Genomic DNA, 17,986 nt, shown 5'->3' with positions numbered 1-17,986 from the left:
TCAGAACTTAGTTGGTCTTTTCAAGGATTCGACTTCTTCCTGGTTTAGTCTTGGGAGGGTTTATGTGTCCAGAAATTGATCCATTTCTTCTAGATTTTTTAGTTTATTTGCATAGAGGTGTTTATAGTATTATCTGTTAGTAGTTTATACTTTTGTGGGGTCACTGGTGATATCCTATTTATCATTTTTTATTGGGTTTGATTCTTCTCTCTTTTATTCTTTATTAGTCTAGCTAGTGTTCTATGTATTTTATTAATTTCTTCAAAAAAGCCAGCTCCTGGGCCAGCCATGGTGGCTCATGCCTGTAATCCCAGCATTTTTAGAGGCAGATCAGCTGAGGTCAGGAGTTCGAGACCAGCCTGCCCAACAGAGTGAAACCCCGTCTCTCCTAAAAATATAAAAATTAGCCAAGCTTGGTGATGCATACCTGTAACCCCAGCTACTCAGGAGGCTGAGGCAGGAGAATCATTTGAACCTAGGAGGACAAGGTTGCAGCAAGCCAAGATCTAGCCACTGCACTGCAGCCTGGGCAACAAGTGTGAGACTCCGTCTCAAAAAACAAAACAAAATAAAGCAAAACAAAACAAAACAAAAATCCAGCTCCTGAATTCATTGATCTTTTGAAGGTTTTTCGTGTCTCTATCTCCTTATCTTCCTCAGTTTTGCTCTGATCTTAGTCATTTCTTATCCTCTGTTAGCTTTTAAATTTATTTGCTCTTGCCTCTCTAGTTCTTTTAGTTGTAATGTTAGAGTGTTGATTTGAGATCTTTCTAGCTTTCTAATGTAAGCATTTAGTGCTATAAATTTCCCTCTTAACACTGCTGTAGCTGCATCCCAGAGATTCTGGTACATTGTTTTTTTGTTCTCATTGACTTTAAAGAACTTCGTGATTTCTGCCTTAATTTCACTTTGTGATTTCTGCCTTAATTTCATTATTTACCCAGTAGTCATTCAGAAGCAGGTTGTCCAATTCCCATGTAGTTGTGTAGTTTTGAGTGAGTTTCTTAATCTTGAGTTTTAATTTGATTGCACTGTGGTCTGAGAGACAGTATCACATAATTTGAGTCCTTTTACATTTGCTGAAGAGTGTTTTACTTCCGATTATATGATTAATTTTAGAGTAAGTTCCATGTGGCACTGAGAAGAATGTATATTCTGTTGTTTTGGGGTGGAGAGTTCTGTAAATATCTATCAGGTCCACTTGATCCAGAGCTGTGTTTAAGTCCTGAATATTCTTATTAATTTTCTTTCTCATTGATCTAATATTGATAGTGGGGTGGTAATGTCTCCCTGTATTATTGTATGGAAGTCTAAGTCTCTTTGTAGGTCTCCAAGAACTTGTTTTATGAATCTGTGTGCACCTGTATTGAATGCCTATATATTTAGGATAGGTAGCTCTTCTTGTTGAATTGATTCCTTTATAATTATTAAGGGAGGAGACCACCCCTCATATTGTCTTATACCCAATTTCTGCCTCCAAAGAAAAAGAAGTAAAAACTAAAAGGCAGAAATGAAATCCACAGGCAGACAGCCCAGCGCCATGCCCTGGGCCTGGTTAAAGTTTGATGCCTGACCTAACTGGTTGTTATCTATAGATTCCAGACATTGTATGGAAAAGCATTGTGAAAATCCCTGTCTTGTTCTGTTCCATTCTGATTAATGGTGCATTCAGCCCCCAGTCACATACCCCCTGCTTGCTCAATTGATCACGACCCTCTCACACTGAACCCCTTACAGTTGTAAGCCCTTAAAAGGACAGGAACTGCTCACTCGGGGAGCTTGGTTTTTGGAGACGTGAGTCTTGCTGAAGCTCCCAGCTGAATAAAGCCCTTCCTTCTTTAACTCGGTGTCTGAGGGGTTTTGTCTGTGGCTTGTCCTGCTACGTTTCTTGGTTCCCTGACTGGGAAGTGAGGCGATTAACGGATGGACCATTGAGGCAGCCCCTTAGGTGGCTTAGGCCTTCCCTGTGGAGCATCCCTGTGGGGGACTCCGGCCAGCTTGAGTGACGTGGATCCTGAGAGTGCTCCTGGGTAGGCATTTGCCCCGGTGGAATGCCTTGTCAGAGCGGTGCAAGGCAGGCCCCTACAGAGGATCAATGCAGTGGCTGAACACTGGGAAGGAACTGGCACTTGGAGTCCAGACATCTGAAACTTGGTAAGACTGGTCTTTGGAACTTGCCCACTCCATTTGAGTGGAAGTGTGGCCTGATCACCCACAATGTGCCTGTACCAGCACTTTGGTTTTTGTTTTTGACTTGATTTGGATTGCTTGATACTTTGGTTTTGGTTTTGACCTGGCTTGGATTTCTTGATACTCCGATTTTGGTTTTGATTCTGGTTTGGTGTAAACTGTAAAAGTATGTGTGTGCCCTTTTAAACTGTTCTTTGTTTTGTGGTATGCGTGTGGTGTGAGCATGGTGTCTTGTCTCAAGAAAGCATGGGTCAGGCACAAAGTAAGCCCACCCCACCAGGAACTATGTTGAAAAATTTCAAGAAAGGATCTAAGGGAGACTATGGAATAGTATGACAGCAGGAAAACTTAAAACTTTGTGTAAGATAGACTGGCATTAGAGGTGGTGTTATGCCTAGACTGTTAGTTCCTTAAAGAAGACTACCGGAGTCCAGAGTCAAAGCTAACTGGCAAGGATCTTTACTACAAGTTCGAACTTGGTCCTTCCATTCTACAGCATACAAGAGGGCCTTGAACAATGCGAGTGTTTGCTTTTTATAGCCTGAAAGTTATAGGGGAACAAAGGAATTCTTTTGGTTCCTGCTCTTTCAGTAAAACTTTGAACGGCTGTCCTTTTATCGGAGACTTTCTTGGTGGTGTTTGTACTGGGCTCAGGAAGTTTGAGAGATATATGGCGATATGTGATGGGATGGGAGGATGGGATGTGTTTGTACTGGGCTTGTTTGTTTTGAGCCTGGGGCTGAGGAATGTGCCTGGCTCCTTTCATTCCCCCCCTTTCTTTTCAGGTATTTTTTTAGAGCCAATCTTGGGTCTTATAAGTCTGATTCTGTTTCAGCGTTTACAGGTTGGTATTGGGCTCTGAGGACTATGAGTTGTACAGTGTTAAACTTTTCTTTAACGAACCGCAAAATTCTGTTAACAACACAAGGTCTTACGGTAAGCAGAAATAGTAGACTCAGCAGGGGTCCAAGGAAGGGGGCTAACAGAGAAAACATAGATGAGTTCTACCATTGGTCTGCAGCTGAAGCAAACTGCTGTGTTCTTACTTCTGTGCTTAACTTGCATAACTGTTGGACCTGGTCTTCTACAAGCCTTGATTCATTTATGTAGAAACAACAGTCTTCTTTTAGAAACATACACGTTCCTTCTTTTTCAGCAGTGAGTAGGTCTAAGGCCTTCCGGTTCTGCAAGGTTACTTGTGCTAGGGACGTGAGCTGCCGCTGGAGGGAGGCAAGGGACTTAGCTGACTCCTCAATAGCAACGGCAAATTGTTGGTACAGTTTGTTACTTTCTATGAGGGTGTGACTTAGGTCTTCTCCAGCCAGTCCGGCCGCCATGAAGGATGCGGTGAGGGAGATTCCTGCAATGAGGGGGAGAAATATGGCTCATGCAGGTCTTGGTCTAGGGTCTGGGTGATTAACAGCACTAGTCCAGTTACCGGTATACTTTAGGAACTCGCTGGCAGTAAGTAGAGTTAACTGGGGAACTAATGTGACAGGAAGACACAGTAGGTTGGTAACAGAGGGGCTTGATAGGTTTTTAGATAATGTTCTATTACACCAGAAGAATATGCCTGACGGAGCCTTTAAGGTGATATTAGGGGGCGTTGCAGTGATGCTGCAGAGGCTGGAATTAGTTCCTGAGAAACAGTAGGGAAACTTTTCTTGACTGGGGTTTAGGTATAGTGGCACGTTAGGGATAGGGGCATATGAGAGGTTTCGGTGGTTGTTAGCTTGGGCAGAGGTGGAGGATCCTCATGGCAGGGGGACAGCGGTTAGCGGTGGACGCCTTAGAGTGGCACACAGAAAGCAGCCAGACAGGCTGTGAAGTCCTGTAAGGTTAGCAAGTTCTAATCCTTCTTGCAATAATTTTAACCAGGAAAAAGGACGTAAATCTTGTGTTAGGCGGTTTTCTTGTCGCTGGATATTTCTATGGACCAGGGGCCGTACTTGCACTAGACCTCGCCACAGATAGAGGTGACTGCTAGGCCATGTGGAGGCGGAGGAGTAGTATACAGCCCCGTGTTGAGGCGTGGTCCAGCGGGAGTTCCAGGGGTCTCTAACTATCCATGTATATGAAAGGTCTCTATCTCGTCTGCGATGGAAGGGCCATCTGGGATCTATCTGTTCTTTTCTACCTCACCATTGGTATTTATGGATGTTACAATAGTTATAAGGGCAGCCGGCACTTTGGTGCCACCAATAGTGCTTACAATTGTATTTAGTCTGATCATACTTGAAGCATATTATTGGTGCCACTGGTTTGGCTACTGGGAAATCGGTAAAATTTAGTAAAATTGGGCTATTGCACCTTGAGGAGGGGCAATCTGCACTGGCCACTAATTTCCTGGGCTTATGAGGTTGCCTAGGGTGGGTTTGGTTTTCATAAAGCCAGAATCTCCAGACAAAGGGATTAGGAGCTGGCTTTATGTTTTCTTCAGCGGCCACTAGGGCGACTAATGTTAGAGTTGGACTACGTAACTGCATGTTTGCAGTGAGCTATGCTGCCGGCGCAGGGTGAGTTTTAAGGGGTTGTTCTTAGCTCTGTCCACAGTCTACGTGTCTGGTGCTTTAGCCGCCGCCGTGATTGGCCTCAGAAGGTCGGAGGTTGGGTCCACTGGCTTGACGTGGGTGTAGTGGATCCACGACGCAATGCCTTCTACCTTCAGGGCGGTGGGTGTGGTCAGGAGTACTTGGAGTGGTCCTTTCCACCTGGGCTTTAGGGTCTTTTGTCGGTGTCGCTTAACTAGGACCTAGTCTCCTGGCTGGTACGGATGGGATGTCGGTGGGGGACTGGTCTTATATAGCTCTTTCAGCTTGGGCCAGATTTCTTGGTGAATTTTCTGTAAGGCTTGTAGGGAAAATAAGAATTCAGAGACATTTTCTGTTTCAGACTTAGGCAGATCATCTTTTAAGCTAGGAACCAGGGGTGGAGGTCTGCCATACATGATTTCATAAGGGGTAAGGCCTAGTTTGTAAGGGGTATTACGGGCCTGGAACAGAGCATAGGGGAGAAGGACTACTTAATTAGCGCCAGTCTTTATAGTCAATTTAGTTAAGGTCTTTTTTAAGGTCTGATTCATCTTTTTTACCTGTCCTGAACTCTGGGGCCTGTAAGCGCAATGTAGTTTTTAATTTGCCTTAAGGATGGAAGCCAAGTCCTGACTTACTTTAGCGACGAAAGTGGGCCTATTATCTGACCTTATCTGGACGGGGAAGCCATACCTGGGAAGGATATCTTCCAGAATTTTCTTTGCTTCGACCTGAGCAGTTTCTCTTTTGGTTGGGAATGCTTCAGTCTACCTTGAAAAAGTATCTACAAAGACAAGTAAGTACTGGTACCTGTACTTTCTTGGCTTTATTTCAGTAAAATCTACTTCCTAGTAGATACCGGGCCTGGTTCCCCTGAGCCTTGTTCCTGCTGCAGCTTGAGATTGGGGGTATGCGTTGTTAAGCTGGCAGACTTTGCAACTTGTCACGATACTGCTGGCCATCTCAGCTATATGTCTGATTTTGAGCTTGGAGCGTCTGATCAGGTCTATCATCCGCCGGGCCCCCAGGTGGGTGGTTCGGTGGATGTGTTCTAACACCTGTTGTCTTAATTTTTCTGGTAGGATGGTTTGGTCATTAGTATCAGTCCACCACCTATTCTGGATTTGTTTCAGGGGAAGTTTGTCAATCTACTAGAGATCTTGTTCTGAATATTCAGGGAAATATGGCAAGTCCTGGGGGCCGGGTCAGGGAGCTGGAGTGCAAGGAGTTGGCTGGGAGCCTTCGCTACATTCCTTGCAGTTTGGTCTGCCAGAAAGTTGCCTTGAGCAGTTGGAGTAGTTAGTTTCTGATGCCGTGGGCAATGTACAATGGCTAATTTTTCTGGCCTCTATAGGGCTGTTAGCAGGGCTAGGATCTCTTGCTTGTTTTTTATCTCTTTTCTTTCAGCCGTCAGTAACTTTCGCTCCTTGTAAATGGCCTTATTTATATGCGCCGTTGCAAAAGCATATCGGCTGTCTGTATATACTGTCAGCTTTTTCCTCGCCTTTAAGGTAAGAGCTTGGGTGAGCACTATCAGTTCGGCCTTCTGGGCCGATGTCCTCGGGGGCAGAGGTTCCGCCCAGATTACCTCAGTCTCTGAAGTTACTGCCACTCCAGCGTACCTCTGGCCTTGATGCATGAAGCTGCTCCCATCAGTGAACCAGACGAGGTCGGCGTCAGGAAGTGACTTTCTTTCTTGACTCACACCCGAGTCAAGAAAGCACCACCCCCTCCAGAGTCATGGGCCATAGTCCCAGGGGAAAACTCTACCAAACTAAAGCTGAGAAAAATTTAACTCTTTCATCTATTCTATTACACTTTCTTTTTTCCTTGCTCTATTGCTGACCTTCTAGGGTTATTAACATAACCAAGTCAATTTTGCCTCAAGCCATTGCCTTTAATGCTTGCGTTGTTATACCCTGTGGGGACTTGCCAAGTCAAAGACAGCTCTCTACTTCAGAAAAGTACCTCTGTCCCTCCTGACTCTCCTCAGACTGGGCATTAGTAAATTAGGACCATTTAATCTGGGGAAATTTTGATAAAGACTCCAATGTCAACCAGGATTCTTGGCCCCCAATGTAGAGCTTTCATGCCATAGCTGGTCCAACTTTCTGTGGACCACTAAAGAGCAAGGATGGACTGCCCCAACCAGTTTTTGTAATTTCCTAAAATCATACATTCATTTTACTAGAGGATCATAGAAGTTAAAGACTTAAAACAAACTTTGGCAATTAAGACAGGATACCAAGATGCAAATGCCTGGTTGGAATGGATCAAATATTCCATCCACACATTAAACAAAGACAATTGTTATGCTTGAGCACATGGCAGGCCAGAGGCCCAGATTGTCCCCTTTCCACTAAGGTGGTCCTCCAGTTGACCAGGCATGGGCTGTATGGTAGCTGTTTTCCAGCATTCTATAGCCTGGAGTAATAAGTCATGCCACGCTCTCTCTGCTATATCCCTAAGTCTGGCACCCTGTGGATCTGCCCCCAAGGGCCATCCAGCTTCCATCTCCCAACACTAAGTTCACTTTGCATCTCTCATGATAGGGAGGAAACTTAGCATTCCTTGGAAACCTGAAGGGATGCAGTGAGCTTAAGAATTTTCAAGAGCTTATCAATCAGTCAGCCCTTTGTTCATCCTGGCATGGATGTGTGTGGTATTGTGATGGACCTTTACTGGGCACCCTGCTGAATAACTGGAGTGGCACTTGTACTTTAGTCCAATTGGCTATCCCTTTCACCCTGGCATTTCATCAACCAGAGGGAGGAAAAATAAGACACCATAAAGTGAGAGAAGCCCCTTATGGGTCTTTCGACTCTCACATCTATTTAGATGCAATTGGAGCCCCATGGGGAATACCAGATCAATTTAAAGCTTGAAATCAAATAGCTACAGGATTTGAGACAATATTTTGGTGGACGACACTTAATAAAAATGTAGATTGGATAAACTACTTCTATTATAACCAACAGCAATGAGCTTTTCATGAGTTAAAAGAAAAACTGATGTTGGCCCCAGCCCTGGGGCTACCTGACTTGACAAAACCCTTTACACTCTATGTGTCAGAAAGAGAAATAATGGCAGTTGGAGTTTTAACCCAGGCTGTGGGGCCCTGGCCAAGGCCAGTGGCCTATCTCTCAAAACAACTAGATGGAGTTTCCAAAGGCTGGACCCCATGTCTAAGGGCTCTGGCAGCAACCCCACATATTGTCTTTTGCCCAATTTCTGCCTCCAAAGAAAGAAGAAGTAAAAACTAAAGGCAGAAATGAAATCCACAGGCAGACAGCCTGGTGTCTCACCCTGGGCCTGGTTAAAGATTGACCCCTAACCTAATTGGTTATGTTATGTATAGATTCCAGACATTGTATGGAAAAGCATTGTGAAAATCCCTGTCCTGTTCTGTTCCATTCAGATTACCAGTGCATGCAGTCCCCAGTCACGTACCCCCTGCTTGCTCAATTGATCATGACCCTCTCATATGGACCCCCTTAGAGTTGTAAGCCCTTAAAAGAGACAGGAATTGCTCACTGGGGGAGCTCGGTTTTTGGAGACATGAGTCTTGCTGAAGCTTCCGGCCGAATAAAGCCCTTCCTTCTTTAACTCGGTGTCTGAGGGGTTTTGTCTGCAGTTTGTCTTGCTACCTTATGTAATGCCCTTCTTTGCTTTTTTTGATCTTTGTTGGTTTAAAGCCTGTTTTGTAGGAAACTAGAATTGCCACCCCTGCTTTTTTCTGCTTCCCATTTGCTTAGTAAATTTTCCTTTTTTTTTTTTTTTTTTTGGGCATATGTGTGTCTTTGCATGTGAAATGAGTCTCTTGAATACAGCACACCAATAAATCTTTACTCTTCATCCAATTGGCCAGTCTATATCTTTTAATTGGTCCATTTAACCCATTTACGTTTAACGCTAATATTGTTATGTGTGAAGTTGATCCCATCATCATGATGCTAGCTGGTTATTTTGCACACTAGTTGATGCAGATTGCTCACAGTGTCATTGATCTTTGTATTTCAGTGTGTCTTTGCAGTGGCTGGTATGGGTGTTTGTTTGTTTGTTTGTTTGTTTCCATATTTAATGCTTCTTTCAGGAGTTCTAGCAAGGCAGGCCTTGTGGTGATGAATTCTCTCAGCATTTGCTTGTCTGAAAAGGATTTTATTACTCCTTTGCTTATGAAGCTTAGTTTGCCTGGATATAAATTCTGGGTTGAAAATTAGTTTATTCCAGAATGTTAAATATTGGCCCCCCACTCTCTTCTGCTTGTAGAGTTTCTGCTGAGAGATCTGCTTTTAGTCTGATAGACTTCCCTTTGTAGATGACCTGACTTTTCTCTCTGGCTGACCTTAGCATTTCTTCCTTCATTTCAACCCTGGAGAATCTGATGATTATATGTCTTGGGGTTGATCTTCTCATGAAGTATCATACTGAGGTTCTCTGTATTTTCTAAATTTCAATGTTGGTCTGTCTTTCTAGGTTGGGGAATTTCTCCTGGATGATCTCCTGAAGTGTGTTTTCCAGCTTGGTTTCATTCTCCCCATCTCTTTTGGGAACTCCAATCAGTCATAGGTTTGGTCTTTTTACATAGTCCCATAGTTCTCAAAGGTTTTGTTCATTCCTTTTTATTCTTTTTTCTCTCATCTTGTCTGCCTGCCTTATTTCAGCAAGATAGTCTTCAAGCTCTGATACTCTTTCTTCTGCTTGATAGCTTTGGCTACTGATACCTGTGTATACTTTACAAAGTTCTTGTGCTGTGTTTTCAGCTCCATCAGGTCATTTATGTTTCTCTCTAAACTGGTTATTCCAGTTAGCAACTCGTGTAATCTTTTATCATGGTTCTTATCTTCTTTGCATTGAGTGAGGACATGCATCTTTACCTCCTTGAAGTTTGTTATTACCCACTTTCTGAAGCCTACTTCTGTCAATTCATCAGTCTTTTCTCTGTTCAGATCTGTGCCCTTGCTGGAGAGGTGTTGTGATCATTTAGAGAGGAAGCACTCTGGTCTTTTGTGTGTTCAGCAATGTTTTGTTGATTCTTTCTTATCTTCATGAGTTTGTCCAGTTTTGATCTTTGAGGCTGCTGACTCTTAGCTGAAGTTTTTGTGGGGACTTTTTTTTTTTCAAGATGGAGTCTTGCTCTGTCACCCCGGCTAGTGTGCAGTGGCATGATCTCAGCTCACTGCAACCTCCACCTCCTGGCTTCAAGCAATTCTACTGCCTCAGCCTCCCGAGTAGCTGGGATTACAGGTGCCCAGCATGGCACCTGGCTAATTTTTGTATTTTTAGTAGAGACGGGGTTTTACCATCTTGGCCAGGCTGGTCTGAAACTCCTGACCTCATGATCCACCTGCCTCAGCCTCCCAAAGTGCTGGGATTACAGTTGTGAGCCACCATGCCCGGCCATTGTGGGAACTTTTTTTGTTGACATTGTTGCTGTAGCCTTTTATTTGTTTTTCTTTCAATAGGCATGTTCCTCTTCTGTAAGGCTACAGTGGTTTGCTGGGGGTTCACTTCAGGCCTATTTATCCGGGTCACTCCTGCACCTGGAGATGCCCACAGAGAAAGCTGGAGAACAGCAAAGATGGGTGCCTCCTCCTTCCTCTGGGATTTCTGACCCCAAGGGACAGTGACCTAATGTCAGGAGGAATGCTTCTCTATAAAGTGTCTGGAGACCCCTATTGGGGGTCTCACACAGTTGAGGGCATGGGAACCAGGAACCATTTAAGGAAGCATTTTGGCTGTCCCTTGGTGGAGGGGGTGTGCTGTGCTGGAGGGAAACTGACTCATCTGGGCTGCCTGAATTTTGCAGAGCTAGCAAGAGGAAAGACTAAGTCTGCTGGTCCGTGGAGACTATGGCAACCTCTCCCCCTAGGGGGTCAGGCCCAGGAAGATCAAGGTTTTGTTCCTGAGCTCCTAGCTGGAGTTGTTGGAGTTTCTGCAGGGAGGCCCCACTCAGTGAGAAGGGATGGATGAAGGTCTGGCCTAAAGAGAGAGTCAGGCCATTGTCTGCAACAGCTGGTGTGCTGTGCTGTGGGGAATGCCTCTTGGGACCAAGCGGTCTAACCTCCTTGGCTCCAACAGGGGAATAGCATGGCCTGGAGCTACAGTGATGACTGCCACCCTCCCCTGCACCCCAGGGGCTTAGTGTCTTTGGTAGCTAGCAGCTGCAGTGAAGGCTGCTGCCCCTCCCCAAGGGAGTTCAGATGACTTAGACAACAGGCAGCCACATTATGTAGCCCAGTCTGGTCTCAAACTCCTGGACTTAAGTAATCCTCCCACCTCAGCCTCCCAAAATGCTGGAATTACAGGCATGAGCCATCACATCCACACTGAGGTTTTATTTTTAATATCAAAATATAAAACAGCATGGACGTTCATTAATAGAATCCAAGGGAATATTATGCCAGTTAAAAAAGTAATTTCAAAAGCAAATACTAAAATTGAAAGCAAATTAAAATAAATAAAAATAACTAAATATTATATAGATAATATAACCAGAAAGGGAAACATTTAGTGCAGTAGCCAGGCACAGTGGCTCACGCCTGTAATCCCAGCACTTTGGGAGGCCGAGGAGGGCAGATTACAAGGGCAGGAGCTCGAGACCAGCCTGGCCAACACAGTGAAGCCCCATCTCTACTAAAAATACAAAAATTAGCTGGGCGTGGTGGCAGGCGCCTGTAAACCCAGCTATTTCGGAGGCTGAGGCAGGAGAATTGCTTGAACCCAGGAGGCGGAGGTTGCAGTGAGCCGAGATCGCACCATTGCACTCCAGCCTGGGTAACAGAGCTAGACTCTGTCTTGGAAAAAAATATATAATAATAATAAAGTGCAGTATACTAATGGGATATTTTTAGTGGGGAAGATTCTATTTCCATAAGAAATTCAAAATGAGATAATTTCCAGGTTTTAGAAACTGATGCAAAACATATAAATATAGAAAGCCTCTAAGGTGATCCCATGATGTAGTATTACTTCAAATAAAAACTGGGCAAACTCAGCAAAAGGAAAGTTAAAGTTAATCTCAAGTGTCAGAATAGATACAGAAGTTCTAATAATATAACATTAAATGGAATCCAGAATTTTATTAAAAATATGTTATTTATGTATTGTATTATTAAAATGTAAATGTAATTAAAAATAGAAAATCTTTTGTTTTATTTAATTCCATAAAAGGTTAAAATGTGACCATTCTCTGTGATTTTGAAAGTAGCATTGTCTAAACAGATGTGTATTTGCATCTACATTTATCTACACATACATTTATATACTATCTGTCTACGTATTCTCCATCCATCCATTCATAGAATGTATAAAAAGGATGAATCTAAAATAGTGATTAAAAATAGAGTGATTAACAAAAGCATTTGAAATGTATTATCAGTTTATTACAGTGTCCAGATATTTATATGTTCAAATACTAAATATAAAATATTTTTATATATTCACACACAAAAACATAAAATATATTTATATGTTCATACACAAAATATAAAATAAGTTTATCTTATCAACTCTTCCAGATAATTTAATAAAATATTTTAAAACTATGCAGCTATGGTTATTAGCTGAAAATAGGAAAGAATATATTTATTTGTACAACTAATAGAAATGCTATTTCAACTGAATATAAAATACAAAAATATCACTGAAAAAGGCAAATAATGTACATTATCTAAAAAATAAACAACTCTGTGTAATGTACATTATCTAAAAAATAAACAACTCTGTGCTACAAGAGTTATGCAGCACACAGGAATCATATATAAATATCAATTAATTATATGTATTTTTTTTTTTGAGATGGAGTCTCGCTCCGTTGCCCAGGCCGGAGTGCAGTGGTGCTATTTCAACTCACTGCAAGCTCCGCCTCCTGGGTTCACACCATTCTCCTGCCTCAGCCTCCGGAGTAGCTGGGACTACAGGTGTCCGCCACCATGCCCAGCTATTTTTTATTTTTATTTTTAGTAGAGATGGGGTTTCACTGTGTTAGCCAGGATGGTCTCGATCTCCTGACCTTGTGATCCTGCCCACCTCGGCCTCCCAAAGTGCTGGGATTACAGGTGTGAGCCACCACGCCCAGCCAACTATTTACATGTATTTTTTGAGACAGGATCTCACTCTATCACTTAGGCTGGAGTGCTGTGGTTTGATGGTGGCATGAGCAACCACATCTTACCTAGCTATAGACATTTTAAATAATTTCAGTGTGAAATACTAAACATAATTCAAAATGTATTTTCCTTATATGCAATGAGGTAAACAGAGTTTCAAGATCTAAATGATGAGTGAAAAAGAATTCCAACAACCTGCGGCATGATAATGCAAACAGCTCACATGTGTGCTGCACTCTCACTGTGCCAGCCTGTGTTTAGAAGCATTTTAGATACTTTTGCGCATTAAATTCTCATCAGAAATAACTCAGGTAAGTTTAATTAATCTCCATGTCACAGACAAGGTGACTGAAAGGAAAAAAGTTCAGGACTTATCCAAGGTCACCCAGACAGGAAATGGGTGAGCTAAGGTGTGCTCTGACCTACTCCTGCTTCCCTGGCACAGACAGAGCCATTGTTCATTGATTAAACAACTGCTCATTGAGCACCTCCCATGGGCCGAGCACTGTGCTTGGCACTGGGAACACAGTGGTGAACTAGACACAGCTGCCAGGAGCAAACACTAAAGAAGTAAACAACAAACAGCAAGATTATTGCAGAAAATGTCAAGTTACCAAGACATGCTGCTGCTATAAAAGATGGGCGTGCACAGGCCTACTGGGAGTGGGTTCCAGTTGGAAGGACGAGGGTGGAGCAAACCTCCCCAGGAAGAGTCAGAGCTGAGCCTAGACTGGAGGCTTCTGCCAGTGTGAGGATGTGGTTAGAGTCTGTCTCAGTTTCTTTCTATGCAGCCCCTAACATCTTTGGAATGTCTGAAATGAGAAGTGTCTATTGCATGTAGGCACTGGTCCTCACATACATTAGAGAACAGAACTCTTGCTGTGCCCACAGCCAGGGAAAGGGGGGCAATGTCTATCTACCTCGTGGGTCCTAGAGCACCTTGTCCTGACAGGACACTCACCGTCACCCTCACCCCCATAAGGTACAGATGGCAACCAGGGTGCCGCACACCACCCACTGGTGCACCCCAAAGGATGCTGAGTCCTGTAGGGGCCTTGGGCCTGAATACTGTTTCCTAGTCACAGAGTCTTTCTGATTTTTTTCACTCGCTAGCCCTGTGCCTCAGTTTCCCTCACTGTGGCACAAAGTCAACATCCCATTCTGCAGGCTAGGTGATCCAGAGATGTCACCACAGCCCATTAAATGACTATAGCATGTGAAAGTGGGAAGTGAGAGTCCCTCCCTGCTCTGGGTCTTTTGCCCCAGGACAGATGTTTATCAGGCCAGCTGCCTGGGGAGGGCAACATCTCCTGCTTTGGGAGCATTGTTTCCAAATTGAAGTCACTACAGTTAAGGACTCCCAATGCATTGGGGGAGGCACAGGGGTGGGATGGGGTAGAATAACACCGCATCACAAGAGCCTTGGATCCACCCCGGAGAGCGAGAATCAATTTCAGACTCCTGTCTGAAGCTGACCACCCTGAGGAATTAGGATTTGGGGATAAGACAAAGTCCTTGGTTCAGAAAACAAGATCTTCTGGTTCTGGACTCTGTAGCTGTCCTGGGTAGGGGACTTGTTTCCAACTATGTGCTTTAATTGAACCTAAGGGGATGGGGCACCCATAAGGGACTCTGAAGCCAAGGGTGAGTCCTGCCTTCTACCTCCCAAACTCTCTCTCCAATAGTAGATATTGGGCGGCAAAATGTCTTTACCAAGAAAAAAAAAAATATCCAGAGACCAGGCAGGCTAATAAATGCTTACCAGGATTATCTGGCCTAATCATCACAACAGTCATATTCGTCCTCTGGGACAGGTGAGGAAACTGAGGTTGGAGGAGGACACCGGGAGCCTGGTCGGGCCACTGGCAGCCTGGAGCCCCAGAGGCCCAGGCATTCACCACCCTCCAACCCCCTCTCTCCCTCCCGGCCCCAGGAGGCTTCATTCCTAGCTCATTCACTTGTCAATCACTCAGACTCGCTGGGCCTCCAGCAGGGCCGCCCCTTCTCCGCCCGCTTGTCCCTCCCCACCCGCAGCTCTTCCGTCCCGCGCGGCTCGTTGGCCTGGGCTCCAAAGCGGGGCCGCCCACGAAAGCCACTGGCAGGGACGGCTCTGAGTCCGAGCCCCCGACACCCCAGCCCCGCCCGCCCCGCCCGCACCCGCTCGGTCCCTTGGGCTGGGGGCCCCGGCAGGGCGGGCACGACCCAAGGCCACCGCGCACCGCCTGAGCCGAAATCCCAACCCCAGATCGCAGGAACGCCGCCCTCCAGGCACCAGGATGGGCCCTCCTGGTGGATGGTTGGGGACCCGGGTGTGTATCTGTGGGAATAATTGGTCAAAAGTGGCTTTTTGTTTTCCCAAAGGTAAAGCCTCCTTTGTAATTACGTATTTTCTTCTTACTAACTTAAAACGGATAGAATCTCATTATTTAGATATACCCATGAATGTGTCAGTGAATTTGAGTATACTTTTTAAAGTTTTTCTCAGTTTAGTCCTTATGTTTGTTTCTATTTTAAGAATGTTAAATTCTACCTAAAATTAGTAAAGTGAACCCCAAAGTATCTGAGACAGGTCTCAATTTAGAAAGTTTATTTTGCCAAGATTAAAGACACACCCGTGACACAGCCTCAGGAGGTCGTGACAACGCGGGCCTAAGGTGGTTGGGTCACAGCTTGATTTTATACATTTTAGGAGACAGGAGACATTAATCGATATATGGGAGATGTACATTGTCCAGGAAAGTGGGAGAACTCGAAGCAGGGCGGGAGCTGCCAGGTCATAGGTAGATAAAGGACTAATGGTTGCAATTTTTCTGAGATTCTGATTAGCCTTTTACTGGGGTATTTCCAGGTCTGTCTTTCCTAAACTTGCCCAAGAGAAAGTTGACACCAAGTTTGTATAATTTTAATCTATTTTTGCCAATTTTTTGTCTATTTCATAACATACAACAACGGGTAATTTAACCAAAACGCTTATGGTTTTCTAGCACAATTGTAAGCTACACATGTATTCTTAGCAAGGTAAAATCAATAGAAACGATGATAAAATAACAACTTTTCGTGCATGAATAGCCCTTCAGCTGGTGACTTCACAGAGCCCACTGTTGAGGTTCCGAATCGTACACCCAAAGGTGGTCAAAAGATGGAAAATTGACTTGCACACATGGATCTGGTTTACAGGTTGGTTGTTGACTCTCACACCATGACTCAGCAAACCTGTAAGGCTGTGACTTTACTAAGAAGACAAAGTTTGCAGGAAGAATAGAGGCTTTGATGCAGTCTACTGTTGAGATTGTGACTCATGTACTTAGACTCAACATTCAGGAGGTGTTGACCCTCATACCTAGAACTGGGGCATGTGTGGAATTATTATTATCATTATTTTCTTTCTTTTTTTGAGATGGACTGTTGCTCTGTCACCCACGTTGGAGTGCAGTGGCATGATCTCGGCTCACTGCAACCTCCACCTCCTAGGTTCAAGCGTTTCTCCTTTCTCAGCCTCCTGAGCAGCTGGGATTACAGGCATGTGCCATAATGCCCGGCTAATTTTTGTGTTTTTAGTAGAGACAGGGTTTCGCCATGTTGGCCAGGCTGGTCTCGAACTCCTGACCTCAGGTGATCCGTCTACCTCAGCCTCCCAAATTGCTGGGATTACAGGTGTGAGTGGCTGTGTGGAGTTACTAATTATTAGATGCTGGCCACCGCTGGGCAGGGGTTAGGCTCAGCTGACACCCTACATCCACCACCAGATTCCAGCCTCTGACTTTGGCGAATCTGGCCGGGACCTGGGGTCTGGGGCCGGAACTGTGGACACCGTGTATGCGTGGAATTATTAATCTTACCCCTGAATCTTCCTGCATCTCCCAGCACCTGAGTGACTTGACTTTTTTGTGAGGTCTTAGCTGACAAATTGGATTGCAGCATATCGCAATATCCAGCACCTAGGTGATGTAACAGTATTCTCCTGCCTTGGCACTACCTACTTGGGGCTTTGTGACATATGTCTGTGCTCATAACTAAGGTGATATGATTGTCTTCTCTTACCTGGTCTCTGCTTACATGGGAGATAGTGACATATTGCTGGGCCCAATACCAAAGTGACATTACTCTTTTACCTTGACCTTCTTCTCAGAAAACATTGTGACATATTGTTGGGCCCACCACCAACATGATGTGAGTCTTCTGCGTGGTCCCTGACCACAGAGATCATCGTGACATATCTCTGAAAGCTCAAAACTATTTAAAGCGATTATCTTGTTATGCCAGCTCTTTGCCCATAGGAGAGAATGTAATATTTCTGTGGGCGCAGCACCTAGTTGATGTAATTGTGCCTGGGCCATGTCTACAAAAGGAAGAATGATTTACCCAAGGGTCTAGCACACAGGTGACTCCATTCTACTGCCTTGATTCTTGCCCACAAGAATCATCGTTACATATTTTTGGGCTCTCCTCCTAGATGATGTGAGACTTTTTTTCTTCCTGGGTCCTGTCCACAAAAGGAGATTGTGACATATCACTTGACCAGCACCTATGTGATGTGACTCTCATCTGATGCCTTGGCTCTTCCCACTGGGCTGGTTGTGACACACAGCTGGGCACAGCTTCTAGGTTATGTGACTCTTCTCTTCTTCCTGAGTCCTGCCCACAGGGAGCATTGTGACATATCTCTAAACACTTCACCTAAATAATGGGACTCTTTCATCTGGGCCCTCCCCAAAGAGGCTATTGTGACATGTTTGGATCAAGCACCTAGATGTTACTGTTCTCTCCTACCTGTTACCTGTTACTGGCAGTGAATCCGTATGGGTACAGGTCTGCTGCAACATTGACCCAGCAACAGGATGATGAGTTGGTGACTCTCAGACGAAGATTCAGGATACCTGAAACCTAAGAGACTTTGACTCCACTAAGGAGACCCAGCGTGCAGGACAGATAGAAGCTCTCATGCAGAGATAAAGTCCCCAGTTGAGATTGTAACTCCTGAACATATGCAGAATTGATAACCTCATTCATGGACCACCCTGCAGCTGTAATTGTGACATATGCCTTTGTCCAGCACTTGAGTGATTTGACTCTCCTGCCTGGGCTCAGGCCACAGATAGGATTGTGACACGTCGCTGAACTCAGGACCTAGGTGATGGGAATCTATTCTCCTGA

This window comes from Pan paniscus, chromosome 20 (assembly GCF_029289425.2).
Source record: "Pan paniscus chromosome 20, NHGRI_mPanPan1-v2.0_pri, whole genome shotgun sequence".
Classification (NCBI taxonomy): Eukaryota; Metazoa; Chordata; class Mammalia; order Primates; family Hominidae; genus Pan; species Pan paniscus.
The sequence above is the reverse complement of the archived record's forward strand: the minus strand, read 5'-3'. Positions refer to the sequence as shown.